The sequence below is a fragment of the Tursiops truncatus genome, chromosome X (genome assembly GCF_011762595.2).
Source record: "Tursiops truncatus isolate mTurTru1 chromosome X, mTurTru1.mat.Y, whole genome shotgun sequence".
In the NCBI taxonomy this organism is placed as follows: Eukaryota; Metazoa; Chordata; class Mammalia; order Artiodactyla; family Delphinidae; genus Tursiops; species Tursiops truncatus.
This window is the reverse complement of record NC_047055.1, coordinates 108220416-108229069: the sequence shown is the minus strand read 5'-3', so window position 1 is coordinate 108229069 and position 8654 is coordinate 108220416. Positions and strand designations below refer to the sequence as shown.

Here is an 8654-nt window from a genome sequence, read left to right as displayed (position 1 = left end):
CTGAGGCATGGAAGACAAAAAGATTTCTTTCCTGCTCTGATTACTAATATGTTAACATTTTATGCCCAAAAAGTAACGGTAGTTATTCTCTTAAATAACCTCAAAGTTAACCAACCTGCAGAATTAATCAATGCTCTCCATTTCCCCTAAGAGTCCTAAGAGCACTCTGAATGCTTCAGAGTAAGTAGGTAAGCTACTGTTGGGAATGCCTGGATACTTTTGCTCCCACCAGTTGAGTCATAAGTTTTCCAAGAGTTAGCTGAACTTTTCCCCAAATCTGTTTATGCCCATTTTACTTGTGATTGTAAAGATATAATTTAATTAACTGTTATGTAAATTGATAAAATTATGGGAAACAAGAAGTTTTTTTTAAAGAAACTAAATTGTTTTAGAAAGAAAAGATACAGTCATGTGACTTTTTAAAATTGCTGTTGAATTAGGTGCAAACAAGACTATAAAAGATAGGGGACAAAACACCCCCAAATCTAGGATTTTATGCTCAGAGTATTTTGAAACTATCTTGAGTTTTCACTTCATTTAGAATTCATAAAATTTGGAAATCAGAGACATTGCATATATGTATGCCTAATGAAAAAGAAAACACAGAACTCTAATCAGTGGACCAGTTAAAGGACTGACAAATTATAATATTTATTTTAAATTTAAATATAATGTTTATGTATTTATCATTTTTTAAAACATGTCTCCCTTATAACCATTTTACTTTTCAATGAATTGACCTACTGGTCTGCATTGTATAGGATAAGAAGAATTCTATACTCCCTGGTGATCATAACTCTCCACTACCTTGTATAATGGAGAAAGCCCTACAAAACTCTTATTATTTTTTTTCAAAACTCTTATTAGACTTCCCTGGTGGCGCAGTGGTTAAGAATCCGCCTGCCAATGCAGGGGACACGGGGTCCTGGTCCGGGAAGGTCCTACATGCCGCGGAACAACTAAGCCCGTGCTCCACAACTACTGAGCCCATGAGCCACAACTACTGAAGCCCGAGCACCTAGACCCTGTGCTCCGCAACAAGAGAAGCCACTGCAATGAGAAGCCTCCCTGGTGGTCCAGTGGTTAAGACTCCGGGCTTCCACTGCAGGGGGCACGGATTCCATCTCTGGTCGGGGAACTAAGATCCCGCATGCTGCACGCAGCCAAAAAAACAAAAAAGAAAAAGAGTGGTAGTCACATGGAAAAGAATTTATGGGACAGATTTGTGTTCAAGTCTTACCCATCTCTCTTGGATGTTGATCCAGCTCTGCCCATCTCTGGGGAAGCTGAGGAAGAGTTGTAGAGGGTGAGTCTGCCATCTCTCTAAGCAGGTCCCACCTGGCCTTCAGATATCACAAACCTATAGCAACCCTAGGAGTCTGGCAGGATTTGAGGTGGAGAGCCTTGTAAACAGTGATCACATCTTTGTTGCTGGTGTTAATGATAATATGAATATAGAGGCTGGAGTCAAAAAATTTTTAACATCTTTATTGGAGTATAATTGCTTTACAATGGTGTGTTAGTTTCTGCTTTTGGAGTCAAATTGAAGTTGGTTCACCCAACACTGATCTGTGTCTCAAAGGCTGGGATGAAACTCATTCACTCTCCTAGATGACCTTAGAGATGACCTTAGATGGACAAACTCAGGACTCTCCATGGGCAAAGAGGATATAGAATAAACAGCGATTTAAACTCCTTTCACTCATTCAACAAACATTTACTAAGCATCTACAGTATGTCAGGAGCCAAGTATCTAAGATGAATGTGATAGTCTTCACTCTCAAAGAATATATAGAATAAAACATATATATATAGGGCAAACTCTTAAAGATTAAATTTTTGTAAATATGATGGTACTGTTAAAAATTCTAATCATACTGGTGTTTGCTTTCAAAAGAATTATCATTTACATGCTTCTGTACTTTTTATTTCTGTCTTAAGGAATGAGGAAAACAGATTTGAAACAGGTATTTTTCCTTTTTGTCCTGGGCCATACTTTCCAATACTTTCTAATTTTTAAAATTCCTTTTCTCCTTCTGTGTGTGTGTGTGTGTGTGTGTGTGTGTGTGTGTGTGTGTGTGTGAGAGAGAGAGAGAGAGAGAGAGAGAGAGAGAGAGAGAGAGAGAGAGAGGAAGAAAGAGAGGGAGAGAGAGAGGATTTGGAGTTCATGGAAAGACAGAGAACTTTTCAAATGTCCTAATACCTGGGGTGAGATTGAAATAGAGTATGTTTTCACATAATGAGGGCTCATTGTGAGAATGGGGCAAGATTAATTTTATGCCAGTTCTTGTATACTCTTTACTCCATGGTATTTGAGAGTTGGCTCCAAGTCCCTGAGACTAAAGGACAAAAATAAGAGAAACCAGTAAGATGCCTTTTCTCCCCATAGTTCCCAGCACTGGAAAGACCAAGGGAACCTCAGGTTTCACACACTCCCAAGTCCAGCCTCTTAGTCCCATCTTTTTGCATGCTAATTGAGCCATTTTTGTGAGCCTGTGAGAGTTCTCAGATGCTTGATGGTCAAGGCTTGCTTTAGAGGACCACAGTGGGTGAGGCTCTCCAGTTTAGGCAGAGACATCAGTGTCTTCTAGAGACTTGGATTCAGTTGTATCGGGAATGGAGCACGTGCTCCACCTGTCAATTTTCAGACTAAGAACCATCAGCAGAGCAGCCTATGGCAGTGATGACACGCCTGCTAATCGGTTTCAGAGGACATGTGACCTTGGATCAATCTACCATACAGTTTCCAAAGGAGACAAAGACTGTTGAGTTAGCTGAAGGCTGTGCAAATAAATGCCTGTTCCTGTAATATTAGGATTCATGTGCAGGAATTACAGAGGAATGAGAAGAAAAAGGCCTAATTGCTTTTTGGAACAAAAAGTAAAAATGTAATATTTACTTTCCCTTTAAGTGGCTTTAAAAACTGCTCAGATAGTTGTGGTGGTTTTCTTTTTGGCACATTTATTAAGTTTTCAAATGGTCCTGACTCTGCCACAGATATTATACAGGAGCTGGCAACGACTTCATGACAAAGAGATCTCCTTCTAGCCTTGCCTGAACCAGAGATTGGCTCCCACAAGTGGCAGGGAAAAAAATGCTCAGATATCTAAACTTCAGAAATTTGGAGGGTTCTAATTGTTTAATTTCCTCCAAATAAAGACTAAATAGTCAACATACACTTATATTGTTTCTATTAATTTTTCTTTCTTCTCTTATGGCCTACGCACTATAAATTTCCTTTAGAGAACATAAGGAATTGACAACTCATATTCTTTGAGACTTACTGCTAAATTGAGGAATTGAGTTTTATTTTTGCTAAAAAAGGCATTGAAGTTTGGTAAGATCAAACAAAGCAAGTTATAAGAAACCACCTTAGCTAAAGATTTAGGAATGCAAGTGCCATTCTTCTCTAAAGAAATCGAAATTCTCTTCTCTCTCTCCTGTTACCTAGAACCTGTACCTGGCAAATGTGCTCAACATAATATTTAGGGACTGATGGACCCAACCCATGACTGGTGCCGCGGGAAGGCAGCTGTCCCTTCTGAAGAAGCTGGCAGATTTCATTCCCAAATCCTCAGGCTGGATAGCACTCCCCACCCCCACCCCTTATTTGGACACTGCAGATACAGAATATTCCATCATTGCAGAAAGTTCTATTGGATAACGCTGCTTTAAGCCATAATGTCTCTTTAATTTATTTTGTTTTATTTTATTTATTTATTTGGTTGCACCGGGTCTTAGTTGCAGCACATGGGATCTTCGTTGCCACGTGCAGGATCTTTAGTTGTGGCATGCAAACTCTTAGTTGCAACATGTGGGATCTAGTTCCCTGACCAAGGATTGAACCCAGATCCGCTGCATTGGGAGCACGGAGTCTTAGCCACTGGACCACCAGGGAAATTTCCATAATATCTCTTTTAGATACATCTCTTTCAGCACTCCCCACTCCCACCTGAGTGCCCAGAAAACATCTTCCTCACAAACAGGAAGCCCTTATCTCATCATGAAGGCTTTGCAGCAAAGACTGGTAAAGGAAAAAGAAGAAAGGAGAGAGTTTTCTTTTTAATCCATGAATTCTTTGTAGAAAATCAGAGTCTACTCCAATGGGTGGCATCCTGAAAGAACTGTCTTTGTCTACCAATCAACAGATTTTCATGGAACCCCTATATGTGCCAACCTCTGTGAGGGGCCCACAGGAGCACTCCTGCCAGGGAGACCTGGGATATAGTGGAAGAAGCAAGGGCTTTGGAACTAGATCTTGAGCTAGTAAAAATTTCAGCATGAGGGACTTCCCTGGTGGACCAGTGGTTAAGAATCTGCCTTCCAATGCAGGATACGTGGGTTCGATCCCTGGTCAGGGAACTAAGATCCCACATGCCATGGAGCAACTAAGCCTGCAAGCCGCAACTACTGAGCCTGCGTGCTCTAGAGCCTGTGCGTCACAACTAGAGAGAAGCCCGCGAGCTGCAACGAAGAGCCTGCGTGTGGCAACAAAAGATCCCGCATGCTGCAACAAAGATTCCATGTGCCTCAACTAAGACCTGACGCAGACAAATAAATAAATAAATAAATACATATTAATTTAAAAAATCATAGTATAATTTTAAAAGAACTTTTCAGCTTGAAAGTATTTTATGCTACTGACTTACCAAAGGAAGAGAGGAAGGTAAATCAGTAGTATAAAATGATTTTACATAGAATTTAGGAATAGCAGAAGCGCTGCTAGAAAGAACTAGGCTAACCACATTATTTCCTACCGGGGCAATTTAGGGGATCCCGGTTTTAATGAATAAATAAAAATGATGTGTAATTATCATATCAGTTCCTTACATCTAAGTGAGTGCTTCTGGAGTTATTTGACGGTGCTTAAAAACTTTGGTCTCTGAAGTGTGTTTAATGTCTCCTTGACTCTTATCTATATTATTAATTTGCAGATCAAAGTTAACTTGGTGCTATGCAAATGAAGAAACTTCACATGAATGCGATTTCACAGGAAAATTTTAAATCCTTATAACTTGTGACAGAACTGCAATATATTCTGAGGAAATGTGTCAACATATCTAAAAGAGACATTATGGCTTAAAGCAGCAATTATCCAAGAGAACTTTCTGCAATGATGGAATATTCTGTATCTGCAGTGTCCAAATAAGGTAGCCACTAGCCACCTGTGACTACTGAGAGCTTGACATGTGGCCAGTGCAAGTGAGGATCTAAACTTTACATTTTATTTAGTTATAATTAATTAAAATTAAATTTAAACAGTCATATGTGGTTAGTGGCTACCTTATTTGATGCTGTAGGTTGAAAGAAAAAGTGAAACTGGATTCCAAGAATCTGAATTTCAGCCCTCTGCTTAACTACATTGGACAATTTACTTAACCTCTTTGAGCCTCAATTTTCACTTGAAAATGAGAATATAAATAATACCTACCTCATAGCATTTGGAGTAAGAGGAATTGAGATAATGTCCAGGCATTCTCCTATTATCAAAATAAGTGCCAATCAAGTACTAAAGTTAAATACGTGGAAAGTGAATAACCAACTCTTTCAAATAAAGGGAGTTTCCATTCTTGGAGAGATTAAAAATACACTTGACCCTTGAACAATGGGTTTGAACTGTGCGGGTCCACTTACTATTTTCAACAGTGAATACTACAGTACTACACCATCCGCAGCTGGTTGCATCCTTGGATACGGAGGGCAGACTAAGTTATACTCAGATTTTCAACTGCACGGAGGGTCGGCCCACTAACCCTTGCACTGTTCAAGGGTCAACTGTATTATTAAATTCAAAACCTCACCGTTCAGATACAATATTTAATGACAATGTTTATAACTATTAGCTGGTAAGCAGCACCGTTAGCAATAGCCTTAAATGGTCATGCGTCAGCTTGAGGGTATCAATGTATGGTGCCCCAAAGGGCTGGCAGTCAGAAAGTTAAATTTACAGAAATTGAGGTCAGTTTCTGTATGAAAAGTACATTGAGAACTGAAAAGCATGATTAAAATGTTAATGCAATCATCTCTTTATTATTGTTACAATTAATAAAAGAATTCGTCTTGCTTGCCCAAGGAGGTTAAATAAACCCATTCCATTTAACTGGGAGAAACTGAGGCTCAAATTAGCAGAATAGGCTAGTGGTTAGGAGTTTGAACACTTTCGTTGGCTATAATCACATGAAATAAGGCATGTAAAGTACTTGGACAGGGCATGCCACCTACTAAGAACTAAAAATGTCAGCTATTATTAGGATAATAAGTGACGCTATTAGGAGATCCATGAGATTAGAAGCCTTTGGCTTTTTTTCGATTCACAAAAGGTATAGGAGTACAGAGTGATATTTGCAGACTGAACTCTACATAACTCTACGTAGAAAGATTAAATCAATTTTCCATATTTGGACCAGTCGAGAACTGAATCTAATTGTTTTGATACCACTTCAAATCTATTTTTGGAATGAGGCATGAATGAGTGAGTAAATGAATGAATGACTAAAATGCCTCCTGAGTCCCCCATTAACTCAATAAAATGAGTTGGTAAAACTCCTGAGTCTTCAACATACAAATTTCTCCAAATCTGAGAGAATATGGAGGCAAACAGGGAAGGGACCGATTGGGGGAAATGGTCTACCAGTCATGTAGCTCAAGTGCCTGGTGGATATGGACCCAGATACCTTTCTGAGCCATCCTTTCTGAGCCATCCGACGCTTTAACCAGCCATCCCCAGCCACTCCCAGGGGCATGGGAAAGTTTTGAAGGAGTGCTGGGATGGGAAGGAACAGGGCCAAGTGTCCTAAGGCCTGAGAAACCAGTCTCCGGGGAGTGCTGTGAAACCAGCTTTTCTATGAAGCAGAGAGAGTACATCAATCTCTTCTTCACATCATCTGGAATCCTTCTTACTATTTTGTCTCACCACCTAAACTTTTTCTGTCTAGAACTCTTTGGTTTAACAAGGCTCCACTAAAGTGCACATTCCCCTAGGCACCCCTCCCCCAAATAAAAGACCATAGAAGGTAGTATCACTTATATGATGGTTACACTGCAAGGAATTCAGAAATGGATGTTCTAATCAGGATTTTGTGACTTTTCTCCTAGGAAAGTTTCTAATTCTACAGGATAATGAACATTTTGTTAAAATATTTCTCCAGCACCCTCGGGTTCCTGCAGCATCATTCTTGGCGTTGAACTACCTACATTTACTCATACTGATTTGACCTGAAAATTTTTTCTTTATTCTTTTAATTGAAGTATAGTTGATTTACAATGTTGTGCTAGTTTCAAATGTACAGCAAAGTGATTCAGTTATACACACGCATATATATATATATATATATATTCTTTTTCAGATTCTTTTCCCTCATAGGTTATTACAAGATATTGAATATAGTTCCCTGTTCTATACAGTAGGTCCTTGTTGTTTATCTATTTTATATATAGTAGTGTGTATCTGTTTGACCTTTTTTTTAGGAAGAGAATTTGTTCCTGTCTTCTAACTCTGTCCAGGGTGCATGCATCCTCAGTCAGGGCATAAAGAACCATTAGCCACAGTTTTCTATTTTTATCACCTTAAGAAGGGAAAATATTTCTCTTAAGAAGGGATAGTATTTCTCTCTCTCTCTTTTTTTTTTCTCTTTTGGCCACGCTGCACGGCTGTGGAATCCTATTTCCCCAACCAGGGCCTGAACCCGGGCCTTCGGCAGTGAGAGCACAGAGTCCCAACCACTGGACCACCAGGGAATTCTCAACATTTCTCTTTTGAGTGTGATTCTATTAATTATCACAGGTCCATCAAAGATACATAGGACTTAACTTTTTGAACCTACCTTAATCAAAGAGGCACAAATCAATAAGAAAGCGTGTACATTACCTTGCGCCAGAACCGGGGGGTGCAATGGTCCCTGGTGTCCTCTTCCATGGTGCAATCCTGGCGACCCACCATGTCTGCTCCTGACGTGCTTTCCCTCTTTTTTAGAGTCCTCTCTTCCCTTTGGAGTTCTTTTGGGGCACAAGGTGAAAATTTTCTTTCTGAGGATTTACGGGAGCACTTTACCAAAAGTTAAGCTTAAAGATAAGCTCGGAGGAGCTAGTTGCGTCCCAGTGCTTGAATAAGCGGAGATCCAAGTTGCCAGGCGCTCTTGCTTTATTTACCAGAAGCCTCCTGTTGTCCCCTACGGCTGCTGTTCATTGACAATTGCTGTGCTCTGGCCCGGCGCAACGAAGGCCTGTTGCGTGGGGACAGGCAGGTTGTGGTGAAAAAGGCCATTGTTTAACCTACCCTGTCTCTCACTGGAGCTATGGCAACAAATTCTGTTGGTGAATTAACAATGTCATTGTGTGCTGGCTCAACTGATTATGCTGCTGGAATGACAAACATTTTCTCTCTTTTTTTCAACATAAAAAGTGGTCAAGACCTTAAAGTGTTAACATACAACTCAGCACTTTCTTTAAATATGAGAATAAAGATAGAGAAAATAAACCTCTCAAACAGACTTTGATTCTAATAAACGTTTTATCTCTTTCAGGTAGCTATTCTAAGCACCACTGGCAGTGAATTTGTGCATTTTAGCGACGTGGAATCTTCACAATTTGTGTTAAAGTCATTTCCCCTCAGATAATGCTGTATGTTAAAAGAACTCTTTAAATATGCATGTGCT

General features: G+C 39.7%; 1 non-coding gene across 1 annotated transcript; it reads left to right on the top strand.

Moving 5' to 3' along the window:
• Window positions 1-2933: 2933 nt before the first annotated feature.
• LOC117310482 (small nucleolar RNA SNORA12) lies at window positions 2934-3081 on the top strand. The gene has a single exon (XR_004524626.1). It is a non-coding gene; the product is annotated as a small nucleolar RNA SNORA12 (small nucleolar RNA).
• The last annotated feature ends 5573 nt before the right edge of the window (window positions 3082-8654 follow it).